Raw genomic sequence first — 13,267 nt, 5'->3', positions numbered from 1 at the left:
TAGGAGGTGTGCAGGAGGCAGCTGATCAATGTTTCTCTCTCATCGATATTTCTAACTCTCTATCTCTCTCCCTTCCTCTCTGTAATAAATCAATAGAATATATATATTTAAAAAAAAAAAAAAAAGATAGCGCTTACCCTTGGGAAAAGCTTGTTTCCCCAGAAATGCCAACTCTTTGCTCACTGCAAGGCTATGCTCGGTGCCAGCGTTTTATGGATGTATCTTGGACCCCGATTTAGTCTAAAAAAGTGGGCTAACTTGGCCGAGCATCCTGCAGAGGATTCCATCTGCTGCCTGCCAGACAGAAGCTGGGGATTAAGAGTAAAAGCTGGAGCCCCAAGCGGATCAGCCAGCATGCCACCGCCGCCCCCTCTGCCACCACCACCCTCCCCCCACCCCCCTCCAGGCATAGCCTCCTCCAGAGGGGGTTCAGCACCTAGTGCAGAAAGTTTGGGAGGCCCTCAAATAGAGCTGAAGGGAGGAGCGAAGGAGCTATAAGAGAAATCAGGCCCTAGCCAGTTTGGTTAAGTGGATAGAGCATTGGCCTATGGACCTAAAGGTCCCGGGTTTGATTCCAATCAAGGGCATGCATGCGCCTCAGTTGCAGGCTCCCCCACCGCCCAGGCCCTGGTCTGTGTCCACGCGTTTTGTTGAACACTGAATAAATCTCAACTTATTTCTCTTAACAACTGTCTCATCTAGACCATGATTAATATTACCTTTGTTTTACAGATAAAGAAAATGATGAACAGAATATTTAAGCATATCTGGTAAAGGAAGGAGATAAGTTTCCACTCTAATAATCTGATTCCAGAGTCTATATACTCTAACCACCATGGAACATAAAACAGAAGGGGAGAAAGGGGCAGCTCTGTGGTCTTCTAAGTCTGTACTGTACTGGGGTGCCGGCCTTGGGCTAAGGCCACGATGGCACTTATGACCCCTCTGTCAGCACAACCGGAGCAGATCCCAAGGGCCGAGGCCATTTTTCCAGCACTGTCAGTGTGTGCAAAAGGAATGAGACAGGCCCTAGCCGGTTTGGCTCAGTAGACAGAGTGTCAGCCCCCAAGACTGAAGGGTCCCAGGTTCAATTCCCGTCAAGGGCATGTATGTACCTGTGTCTCTCTCACATCGATGTTTCTCTCTCTCCCTCCCTTCCACTCTCTCTACAAAAAACCAATGGAAAAATACCCTCGGGTGAAGATTAATAACAACAACAAAAAGAATGAGACAGGCTGCCTTTCCAGAATGCATGACCCTTCTCTGAACTGCGAGCAGGGGAAGTCCCAGGGGGAATTCTACCAAGGAACCGAGCCAGCCTTTGTCAAGTGCAGTCAGCCATCCGCCGCCCTGCACAGCCTTGCAACCGCACATGTCATTTCTGCCTATTTTTATTCACTCTAAGCAAATATCTCTGGATTTTGCTTTTGAATATTATATTATTTCCCAGTTGCCAGCTGCTGGGATTATACAAATAACCTGATAATAGCAAAGCAACACGCTGTCCGGTGTTCAAACACCAGCACACAAACAAAGCAGGCGAGGCTGCCAGGCCCCATTCACAGCCTGCGGATGAAGGCCACCCACGCGCTCCAGAGAGCAGAGCAGCAAGCAGTTCAGTCCCCAGATGGATTTTTTTTTCTCTCTCTCTCTTCAACTTGCAAGATGTTCTATGCACAGGGAGAAGGCCATGTTATGTTCTTTGGCAGAATAACTCGTCAGTGTGATTCAGCGACTGACCGAAGTTGACTTCTCTTTAACTGAGGTTGGTATCCCTGATGGGCAGCAATGGCGCTCACAGGTCTCCAAGTGAGACAGAAGCTAGCAATTATGAGGCAAGGGCCGTGTCTTCCTTAGTTACCACTCACTCCAATGCCTCCCACAGTGGGCAGTCAAGAAATATCTGCTGCGCTAGCCAGTTTGGCTCACTGGATAGAGCGTCGGGCTGCGGACTGAAGGGTCCCAGGTTCGATTCCGGTCAAGGGCATGTACCTTGGTTGCAGGCACATCCACAGTAGGGGGTGTGCAGGAGGCAGCTGATCGATGTTTCTAACTCTCTATCCCTCTCCCTTCCTCTCTGTAAAAAAATCAATAAAATAATTTTTTTTAAAAAAAGAAAGAAAGAAATATCTGGTGAGCCCAGCCTGTGTGGCTCAGGGGATGAATGTAGACCCACGAGCCAGGTGGTCACTGGTTTGATTCCCTGTCAGGGCGCATGCCCGGGTTGCAGGCTCAATCCAGGAGGCCGTGCAAGAGGCAGCCTATGGATGATTCTCTCTCATCATTGATGTTTCTATCTCTCCCTCTCCTTTCCTCTCTGAAATCAATAAAAATATATCTTAAGAAATATCTGCGCCAAACCGGTTTGGCTCAGTGGATGGAGCGTCGGCCTGCGGACTGAAGGGTCCCAGGTTCGATTCCGGTCAAGGGCATGTGCCTTGGTTGCGGGCACATCCCCGGTGGGAGGTGTGCAGGAGGCAGCTGGTTGATGTTTCTCTCTCATCGATGTTTCTAACTCTCTATCCCTCTCCCTCCCTCTCTGTAAAAAATCAATAGAATATATTATTTTTAAAAAGAGAAATATCTGCTGAGTAAGTAGATGTGAAAGGGATTTAAGGAGGAGCAGGGACTCAATCTTTGAATTTTGCAGATATTAATTCTTAAAATGGCAAGGTTAGGCCAAGCAAGGACAGGGTTATGAAAATTGGAACCCCTTAGAAATGAAAGGAAGGAAAGATGGGAATACAGCCAGACTTTTCAAAGTCTTGGACACCAACGAAGCTAACACTTTGCAATATCATTTCCGTAAGGGAAGCCAACTCTGTGTGGGGTGGACTGTCTGTGGACTTGGCCCACCCATTAACCATGACCCTTTCATTTGCTAAGAAGTCCTCCGTTTTCCTTTGAGGAACTGCCCTTCCCTCACTCCAGATGGGACTCATAGTCGGGGTGACCTCAGGAATGGGCCAGGCAGATTTCTCCCATTCCAGAACATGAATCTCACGCTGAGCACACAAACCCAGAAAACAGTTGGGGTTCTCAGCCCCTTTGGGGGTGTTTCTAAATAGCCCATCTGTCAGCCAGGGAGCAGGCTGGACTTTTCACAGACAGACTGAGGCTCCCCAGAAGACACGTGGCATGAACGTCAGTCCCGGAGTGCTCCCACTGAGTCAAACGCCTCCCCTCGGACCCACCCCTGGAGACGAGCACAGAGCGGGGGAGGAGGGGGGGGGGAACCAAGGTGGAAATAGGGGTTCTGATCGCAAATCTGCCACAGGAAATAGATGCCCTCCCCTCAACAGTATTAAGGGGCTGGGATTAAATAACAACAAAGGAGCCCTGTGTGTTGGATCGATAGAAATTGATTCCTGGAAGCCCTGGGCCTCGGCAACGCAAAGCTCACATTGTCAGGGCCCGTGAGGCTTGGAGTTTAAGGCAGTTAATCCCCTCGCTGATGGCCGGGACAAAGAGGATTAACCCTCAGACGAGAGTCCTCATCCAAATATAGAGCAATCCCGAGCACATTAGGAACGTGAAGCACCCCCGCCATCTTTTGCAAATTCTTGCTCCGTAACCCTTTTTAGGTGAGCTGATCAATGAACCCTCCAGCACCCCCAAGGTCTCCACATTCCTCCACCTTTCTCCTTCTCCAATCCAGGGTTTCAGCATTTCTCCTTTGAAATATGCAGGTTTCTTTAGGGTGCACCAAGTTTAATGACTAACAGGAGCACCTACTGTGCGCCGGGGACTGTGTTAGACACCAGAGCTACGGTGGTAGACAAGCTCCCAGCTCTCAGGGAGCTTCAGCCCAGTGGGGAAGCACCTACTGAGTGCCATGTACCCCGCTAAGCAGTAGACAACCGTTATCTCTTTGACAAATGCCCCTCAATAAGCCCAGAAAGTAGATCTGATTGTGGCCATTTCACAGATGAGGAAACTGAGGCCACTGGGAAAACAGGAGGCCACCAATCCTGTAATGTGAGGACTGGAGCCCAGCACAGCTTCTCTTGCCAGAGACTGGCTGGCACCACCCAAAGAAGAAGAAATAAGTCACCCATCGTGGGGAGTGAGAGGAAAACGTGGCTCAGCATCCCACCACTTCCATGTTGCTTCTGACCCTTTCAGCACCTCGTCATGGTTCCTCTTTTTTGGTTGTTGTTAATCCTCCCCTGAGGATATTTCTTCCCATTGATCTTTAGACAGAGTGGGAGGGAAGGGAAAAAACAGAGAGAGAAACATCGATGTGAGAGACACATCAATTGATCGTCTCCCACAAGTAACTGAGCCTGCAACTGAGGTATGTGCCCTTGACCGGAATCGAACCTGGGACCCTTCAGTCTGCAGGCTGACACTCTAGCCACTGAACCAAAACAGCCTGGGCTCATTGTTCCTCTTGAGTTTATCTTCTATTATTTTAATTTTTAAAAAATATTTTTATTGATTCCGGAGAGGAAGGGAGAGGAAGAGAGAACATCAATGATGAGAGAGAATCATAGATCGGCTGCCTCCTGCACGCCCCACATCGGGGGTCGAGCCTGCAACCCCAGCATGTGCCCTTGACCGGAAATCAAACCCTTCAGTCCACAGCCCGATGCTCTGTCCACTGGGCCAAACCAGCCAGGGCTATTACTTTAATTTTTTTAAGCTACTGCTTTTACATTGCTTTAAGGGTCTGCATTTCATCCATGGCCCTTTCATTGACCATGGGTAGGATGCATTCATCAGTTATTATCATTGGGGGAGGGGTGGAGCTGAGTCCCTTGCACTCTTCAGGGCCAAGGTCAGGAGTTTCTGACATTGCCGTGACCTCTCCCGCCCCATCCCTGGGCCCAGCACTCTGCCCAGAGCAGGCCATCCCACAAGGCCATTTCCTCTCCCCAGAGCCTACTGCATGCCAGCTGGGCTCCATTCCTCAGTGCCATCTGCTGCCCCCAGGATGGGGAGGGAAGCCACAGTCAGATTCTGTCCAGGTCAGGAGAGCAGCGGCCGCAGGCTAAATAAGAGCAGCCTTCACTGGGCCTGGGTTTGGGGAGCCAGCAGGGGAAATCCTACAGGATTCTTCAGAGGAAGCTGTTGAGGGACCTAAGAGGGATTTCACGTGCCTGTAAAAATTAGTTGTGGATTGCTAAGCATAATAGGAAAGAGAGAGAGAACCCGGGCTCTGTTTTCCTGTTCTCTCTTAACCTCTACCCTCAGATGACCTCATTTTGGGCTCTGCTCTGATCCTCTCTCTCATTAACTTCCTTCTCTAGACTCAGCTCCTTTCTTTGTTGAGTAAGAAGTGTAGAAGTCCTGCTTTGTAAGGTCCCTTCAGCTCTGAAACACTAAGACCCCCTACCATTTCAGGTAAGTGCTTGCATTGCCTTGAACTTGTTCTGGATCTGAAAAGCAACCTGCCCAGGAAATATATATGAAAATAAAACCTGCACGCTCAGGGATGATGGATGGCACATTCATCCAAGGACAGATTCTGTTCCTTCTCCTTAGCATCTTTCATTTGCAGGTTTCTGTCACGGAAAGACCTTGAGCCTGGCCAATGTTGCTCAATGGTTGAGCATCGACCCAGGGACCAACCAGTCACCAGTTCAATTCCCGATCAGGGCACATGCCGGGGTTGCAGGCTTGATCCCCAGTGGGGGATGTGCAGAGGCAGCTGATTCATGAGGTTTCTCTCTCGTCCATATTTCTATCTCCCTATCCCTCTCCTTCCCTCTCTCTCTAAAAATCAATAAAAACATATTTTTTTTAAAAAGACTTTAAAAATACACTATCACTGCTTAGGTGAGTTATAGGAACCCAGAGCTCCTGCCAACATATGTACCATCTGGGGTTGACATAAGAAGCAACTCCGGCCCTGGCTGGTTTGGTTCAGTGGCTAGAGCGTTGGCCTGGGGACTGAAGGGTCCCAGGTTCGATTCTGGTCAAGGGCACATGCCTGGGGTGCAGGCTTGGTCCCCATTGGGGGGCATGTAGGAGGCAGCCGATTGGTGTTCCTCTTCTCTCTCTCTCTCTCTCTCTCCTCCTTCCTCTCTGCAATCAATTAAAATCTATTTTAAAAAAAAAGAAGAAGAAGCAACTCCGGCTTAAACAGCCGACCTCCAGACCCAGACATCTGTGGTTCAAGAAGGCCCCAGAGGTCTGGCAAAATTAACTTCTCTTGCATCTACGCATAGCTGGAAGCAAAAGAAATGACATATTTCCCAGTCAAGAAGCAAGAAGGAAACTGAAGAATACTTGAGTGTTATTACTACCCCCATCATCATCAGCTTCATCGTCATCATCGCCATCATCTTAGAACTGAGGGGAAACCAAGGCTCACAGATATGAAATAAATCGCCTGTGTTTATATATTCATAAAGTAATGAAGCTTGAGCTCAAACCCAGTTCTGTCTGATAGCACACCCACTACTTCATCCTCTGCCCTACATGGTCAGGCTTAGTACACACACCTAAACATGGAGGCCAATTTGCTATCTTTCTCATACTTCTTGGCTTCAATCATGTTTTTCCTTGATTGCCCACCCACACAGAGGCAACCCTCCCTCTCCCCTCACAATATCCTGGCAAGAAAAACTCACACACTCACACTCACCATATTCAGCCACACTATGGGGAGGGAATGGACAGCACCTCAAGTCTGAGGTTGAAGTCATTCCAGCCCTCCCCTTTTCATATAAGGTTATATTGCCTACTTCTCTCCTTTTATAAACAGAAGCACATTATTCAAGATGCTGTAGATAGGGGATTTTTTTTCCCCCTTGGCATAAAATTGATTTAAGTAAATGTCTCCCTTCTTCAAGATTTTCCCCTGATCCTGCTTACTTTTAAATTAAGAGCAGTACAATAATAAACCAAGAACATCACACCCCTAAATTTCAGCCACCTCTCTCCAGAGGATTTTGTCTCCTTTTTTTTTTTGAAAGTATGAGCTATTTTTCGGTTTCCACTCATTTTTCTTTCTTACTTGTCATCACACATTGCTTTCTGTAAGATATAAGCAATTGGAGCCTTCACATTTAAAGTCTGTTTTTAGACCAAGAGATCCACAGTGAGGCTCCCAGGGGACCTTGGAAAGAAAGGGAATAACTTCAGGGAGTTACACTTCAAGATCCACTGAAGCAAAGATTTGCGGTCACCTCTGGTGATTAAATGGTTCCATCCATTCATTCAATAAAAATTCATTGAGCGCATACTATGTGCCAGGCAATATTCTGGTCACTGGTGATATGGTAGTGACTTGGCTCATCAAAGAAACAAATAAGTAATATGGGAATGTGTGGGAATTATATATATATCCTTGCTTCAACTCTGTTAAGTAGATAGAAGATACAACTACCTACTTAACATCTCCCATTGGATGGCCTATTGAACCCCATAACTATTCCTTCTCCCTCTCAGTAAAGGCCCACTCCTTCAAGTTGCTCAGGTCAAAATATGCAGAGTCATCTTTGACTCCTTTCTTTCTCACATAAATTAACCTACCAGCAAGCCTTATCTCCTCTATCATGAAATATATCCAGAATTTGGCATTCTCTCACCATCAGCCACTATCCACCCTGGTTTAAATTGCCATCACCTCTCACCTGGAACATTGTAGAGGTCTCATAATTAAACTCCCTGTATTCACTTTTGACCCCCTAAGTCTATTCTAAGGTCTAAAACTCAATAAGTGATCACTATAAAACATAAATCAGGCCCTAAATGGTTTGGCTCAGTGGATGGAGCATTGGCCTGCAGACTCAAGGATCCCAGGTTCGATTCCGGTCAAGGGCATGTACCTTGGTTGCAGGCACACCCCCCGTAGAGGGTGTGCAGGAGGCAGCTGATAGATGTTTCTCTCTCATCGGTGTTTCTCTCTACCCCTCTCCCTTCCTCTCTGTAAAAAATCAATAAAATATATTTTTTAAAAAAAACATAAATCAGGTGATGACAACCTGTGCCCATTCTCCAATGGGCCCAGCCAGTGTGGCTCAGAGATGATTCAATTCCTGGTCAAGCATATGCCCAGGTTGCAGGTGCGATCCCCAATGTGGGGCATGCAGGAGGCAACCAATCAATGATTCTCTCTCATCATTAATGTTTTTCTCTCTCTCTCCCTCTCCCTTCCTCTCTGAAATCAATAAAAATATATATTTTTTAAAATTCTCCAATGGCTTCCTATCTCAGAGTAGAAGCCAAAATCTATGCAAGACCCTACCCCAGGGGTCCTCAAACTTTTTAAACAGAGGGCCAGTTCACTGTCCCTCAGACCGTTGGAGGGACGGACTATAGTTCAAAAAAAAATGATGAACAAATTCCTATGCACACTGCACATATCTTATTTTGAAGTAAAAAAACAAAATGGGAACAAACACAATATTTGTATTTGCATGTGGCCCGCGGGCCGTAGTTTGAGGACCCCTGCCCTACCCAACCCTGTATTACCTAGCTCCCCACTAATTGTCTGATCTCATTTACTACCATGCCCCCCTCTCTCAGTTAATTCTACATTAGTCTCCTTGCTGTTCTCAGAACATGCCTCAGTATTCTATTGCCGCAGGTCCTTTGCACTTATTTCTTCTGCCTGGAAAGGTCTTTCCCCCAGATATGCATTATATAAAATGCCCGCCCCCAATTCTACCTTAGTTCCCTATCCCAACTCAACCAGGCATTCCCCATCTTTCTTTCCTTCCTTGATGTTCTTTCATCACCTGACATTACACAGTTATGTGTTTACTTGCATATTATGTGTCTTCCCCAACTAAAATGAATGCTTCATGAGGATGGATCATGTTATTTTTACCACTGGCTTCCCTGCCTATAATGTGCCTGGCACGTTGAAAAAAAGACTCAAAAAATATATATTTAGAAATATATATGTCTAAAGTAGGTCAACCATGAAAACACAGAGAGAGGAAAAAAACACGCATTGCAGCCATTGTCCATTCAAACAGAGCCCAGGGGAAAAAAAGGAGCCCAAAGAGATTGCAAAAATATCCTCACTTCTTCCCCTTCTTGGATCCATGTTCTTTGTAATGTGATGATGTTGCTCCTCCCATCAAGAAGTGGAGTCTACTCCCTCCTCCTTCACTCTGGGCTGGCCTTGTGACTAGCTTTTGTCAATAGACAAGGATGAGGCGACAGTATGTCAGCTAAAAGCTTGGGTCTCAAAGGCCATGCAAGTGTCCACTCTGTCTTAGACTCTGACCTTACATTTGAACATGTTGGGGTCATGTGTTGGAGGATGAGAGACCACATGGAGCAGAGTCACGTCATCCCAGCTGAGGCTATCCTGAAGCAGCCAGTTCTCGGCCACACCATCAACAGGCCAAAGTCACATGAGCATACCCAGATGAGATCAACCAAGCACAACCCAGATCTCCCCAGCCGACCCATAGACATGTGAGAAAATATTAAATGGTTGCTGTCTTCAGCCACTAACTTTTGGGGTAGTTTGTTCTGTAGTCCCAATAGCAAGATCACCCATAACGTGTGTGATCAGTCCTTCGAGTGGGCATCTCAGCTCTTTGCCCTGATTACATGTTCACCAAGGAAACCTTCTTGTGGTTACGTTCTCATGAAGGGAAGTCTGCAGGAAGGAGACACACCAGCCATGCCACACAGTGCCTCGGCCACTGCAAATCAATAGAATGGCATGTAGGTGAGCAAGGTCACTGCCGTGTGACCCACAGAGACAGATCAGGTTTCTGAGGCAGCACGACTAAAAGCCAGATCTTAGGTGGGGTAAATTCACAGAGGTAAATGTTATCTTCTGAGGTGACTTAGCGGACACCCAGCCAGCCACCCTGACCATGACCCAGCCTCGCCACATCCTATGTCACAGAAACTTGGACTGAGTTCTCAAGCATCCGGCCCTATTTCCATCCATGAAACACTCTGCGGTAGCCCTACTGCACAGGGATGCAGGATCCATCCTGTGGGTGGAGCTCTCAAATCCCAAAACCATACTCTTTGGAGGAACAAAGTCTCAAAGGGGCAGAGCAGCAAACTCATCCTCATATTAAGCCTATGAGCTCAAATAAACTCATCATATCATGTTATATATATGCATTCCGTGGTACACCAAAGGTCTATGCATTTCCAATTGATTCCAACACCTTTCCATAACCATAGAAACTATGATTGCTCTCAAAGAAAAACGAATAATAACTGGCAAGGACAATACCTGCAGGACTATTCAATAAAGGTGACCCTTTCTTTCACTATGGGGGGGAAAGCACAAACATACCACAAAGAATCAAAATGCCCAGAATGTTCTTTCTCAGACAGCTGCCTGACTCACGCCCTCATTTCCCCAGGGGTCTAGTCAAATGTCACTTATCAGCAAAGCCTTCCCTGACCAAGCTGCTTAGAAAAACAACAATCCGTACCCTGCCCTCTGGCAGCACTCCGAATTCCTTTTACCTTACTTTATTTCTCTCCATTACAATGCATCATCGGCTGATACACTCTCTAGTTACTTATTTGTTTGTCCAATATCTTACACACACGCATAAGTTAAGCTCTTTAAGGGGCTTTATTAGTTCAATTGTGTATTCCCCTTACATAGGGCAGTTATCTAACACATAGTAGGGACTCAATGAATGACTGCCATGTAAAAGAAAATTTTTTTTGTTGATTTCAGAGAGGCAGGGAGAGGGAGAAAGAGATAGAAACATCAGTGATGAGAGAGAATCACTGATCAGCTGCCTCCTGCGTGCCCCCCATTGGGGATTGAATCCACAAACAAGTATGTGCCCTGACTGGGAATGGAACCGTGACCTCCTGGTTCATAGGTCGACGGTCAACCACTGAGCCACACTGGTCAGGCTGAACTGCCATTTTTTGAGCACCTGCTTGTGCCAAGCAATTTATATCGGACAATTATTTCACAATGACCAAATATTTTTAAACACCTACTATGTCATTATTATGACAACCTATCGCTATCTCCATTTTACAGATCAGGAAACCAAAGCTCAAAGAGAGCTACGTAACTTTCCCAAGACACTCACCTCGGTCTGTCTGGTCATCAAAAGCCCACACTCCCTGCACTGTGCCAGCCAGCTTCTCAAATACCTTCCGGATGGTTAAGGTGCCAAAATGCATGTGAGGCGCATCGCTGGCAAACATGCATGACACGAGAGCTCTTCGTTTTATCACTTTTCATTGCCCACCACAGCTTTTGTCCAGGACGAAACATCCATGAGACTGGGTTTTCATCTCCCAGGGAAGACAACGCGTACCAGCTTTAGCTTCTCTTTATTCCACCCACTCAGAGTCAACGTCAGAGCTTTCCTTTTGAACTGGGCTGGGCCATGCAGATAGGTCAGGGACCCCAGGGGGGGGAAAAACCAGTTCACCTGCTCTGAGACCGCCCCAGAATTTTCCAGAATCCCTGCTTTGGTGAAGTACTGCTTCAAAACCTTCCTGGTCCTGGGAGTTAGGAAAACAATCCGCTTTAAATATATATATATATATAACCAAAAGCATAGCCTGACCTGCATTGAGTGCTTTCCCCCTTTGGTGTCAGCCTGCGTGTGTCTTCTGGGATCTGATCAAATGCCAGCTCTGGGGTGACCTGCTAAAGCCCTGCCATCCAGTGGCAGTGATGTTGATGGGTAATAAATACAATGATATGGGTCACAGACACACGAGGGACCCAGTCCCTACTGAAATCCATGCCATGTCTCATTGATGAGAGCACCGTTTACAAAAATAATCACTGCCCCGCTTCCTCTCTGCTCGCACCGCTCTCTTTTCACACTTGCATTACTGAATGTGCCACGTTCACTAATACAGGTGTTCGCCCCCACCAGGTGTGAGCTGCCGGGTTAGGGTTGGCACCGTGTTTATGTCACCTCTGCGCCCCCCAAGGATTCACCTGGCCTCTGACATATGCCAGCTGCCTGGTGTTTCTGGTGTGATTTAGTGGAGCATTGACCCATGAGAGAGGTCACCGGTTCTAGTCCAGGTCAGGGTGCATGTCCGGGTTGCGGGCTCGATTCCAGTAGAGGGTGTGCAGAAGGCAGCCAATCAATATTTTTCTCTCATCCATGTTTCTAACTCTCTATCCCTCTCCCTTCCTCTCTAAAAAACCAGTAAAATATATTTTTTAAAAGAGAGAGAGAGAGAGAGAGAGAGAGAGATGCGGAATGTGCCTGTACTGTGTCTGCTGCAGGGGCTGGGGCAGACAGGACAAGGCTCCTCTCTGGAAAGGGCAGGAAGCAGAAACATAGAAGAGACCACTGCTGACCAGAAGGACCGCTGGCAATGCCCAGATCTCCCCCAAACACACACACACCTCATCCTTCACTTGCCGCTCCCTCAACCTCAAAGCCACCCACATTTACCTCCCCAACAGGCCTTTTGTAAAAAAAAATAATAATAATAAAATTTTAAAAAATGAGCAGGCATTCTCCAGCGCCCCACCCTACCCCCATGAGAGCCCAGGGCGCCATTAAGTTACCTGTTTTGAGCTAGCTTGCATCTGTGATGTGCAGTTAAAGGTTTTGTTTCAGCAGCCCGGCTGCTGGACAGCAGAGATACCTAATAGGGGTCTGCGGAAGGAGCAGCAGTGCCTCGCTCCTCCCTGGCTAAATGCATTTGCTCACCCATCCCTGCAGAACAAATCATGTTCTTTTCCTTGCGCTGAAATCCAGCTACAAAACATACCCTCCGTGTCCCTAAGGAACCGCTCCCACTCCCGCGGAGGGCGCCCTCCACATACAGAAATGCACACTCACAAACCCGGACCCAGAGCCACTAGGTGTGTGAGTGCGTGGGGTTTATTTATTTATTTTTTTCATCTGTTCTTTTAAGAACAAACCAACAGCAAACGACGAAAATCCATCTCCCAGGAATAGAATGGAAACTCAAAGCCGCTGGCTTAGGGAAACGGAGTTAGCCTAAGTTGCAAAAACTAGGCGAGCTAAATAGTTTTCACAGGGTGCTTAACACAGCCCTTGGGGAGTGCCCCCTTCCCAGAAGCGCACAGCCTTGCGCGGAGGGCAAGTCCTGGCTTTTCCACGATCCTCCCCTTGTCTTTTGTGCCTTTACTACCCGCATTCAGAGGTACCAGCGTGTATGTTTCCGCTCCGGCAGGCGAGCCTGGGAACCCTCCAGTCCCCGCGTCCCCTGCGGGTCTGCACGCGCCGGGGCGAGCAGCGCCATCCCCTACCTGGGTGGGAAGTCCACGGGCGGAAATCCACGAGCAAGCGACCGCCACCGGGTGCCCGAGGAGCAGCGTCCGCCCTGGCGATCCCGACAGAGGCAGGAGCCCGCGGGT

At 47.7% G+C, this 13,267-nt stretch overlaps 1 protein-coding gene across 1 annotated transcript in view; it reads right to left on the bottom strand.

The window, feature by feature from the left end:
• Positions 1–12,669, bottom strand: part of SV2B (synaptic vesicle glycoprotein 2B) — a 50,094-nt gene extending 37,425 nt beyond the window's left edge. The window contains exon 1 of the mRNA XM_006771787.2: positions 12,449–12,669. The gene's annotated coding sequence lies outside the window, so the exon portion shown is untranslated. The remainder of the gene's footprint in view (positions 1–12,448) is intronic.
• Positions 12,670–13,267: the final 598 nt, after the last annotated feature.

Source organism: Myotis davidii, unplaced genomic scaffold (assembly GCF_000327345.1).
Source record: "Myotis davidii unplaced genomic scaffold, ASM32734v1 scaffold164, whole genome shotgun sequence".
Taxonomy (NCBI): Eukaryota; Metazoa; Chordata; class Mammalia; order Chiroptera; family Vespertilionidae; genus Myotis; species Myotis davidii.
This window is presented reverse-complemented; position numbering and strand designations above follow the sequence as displayed.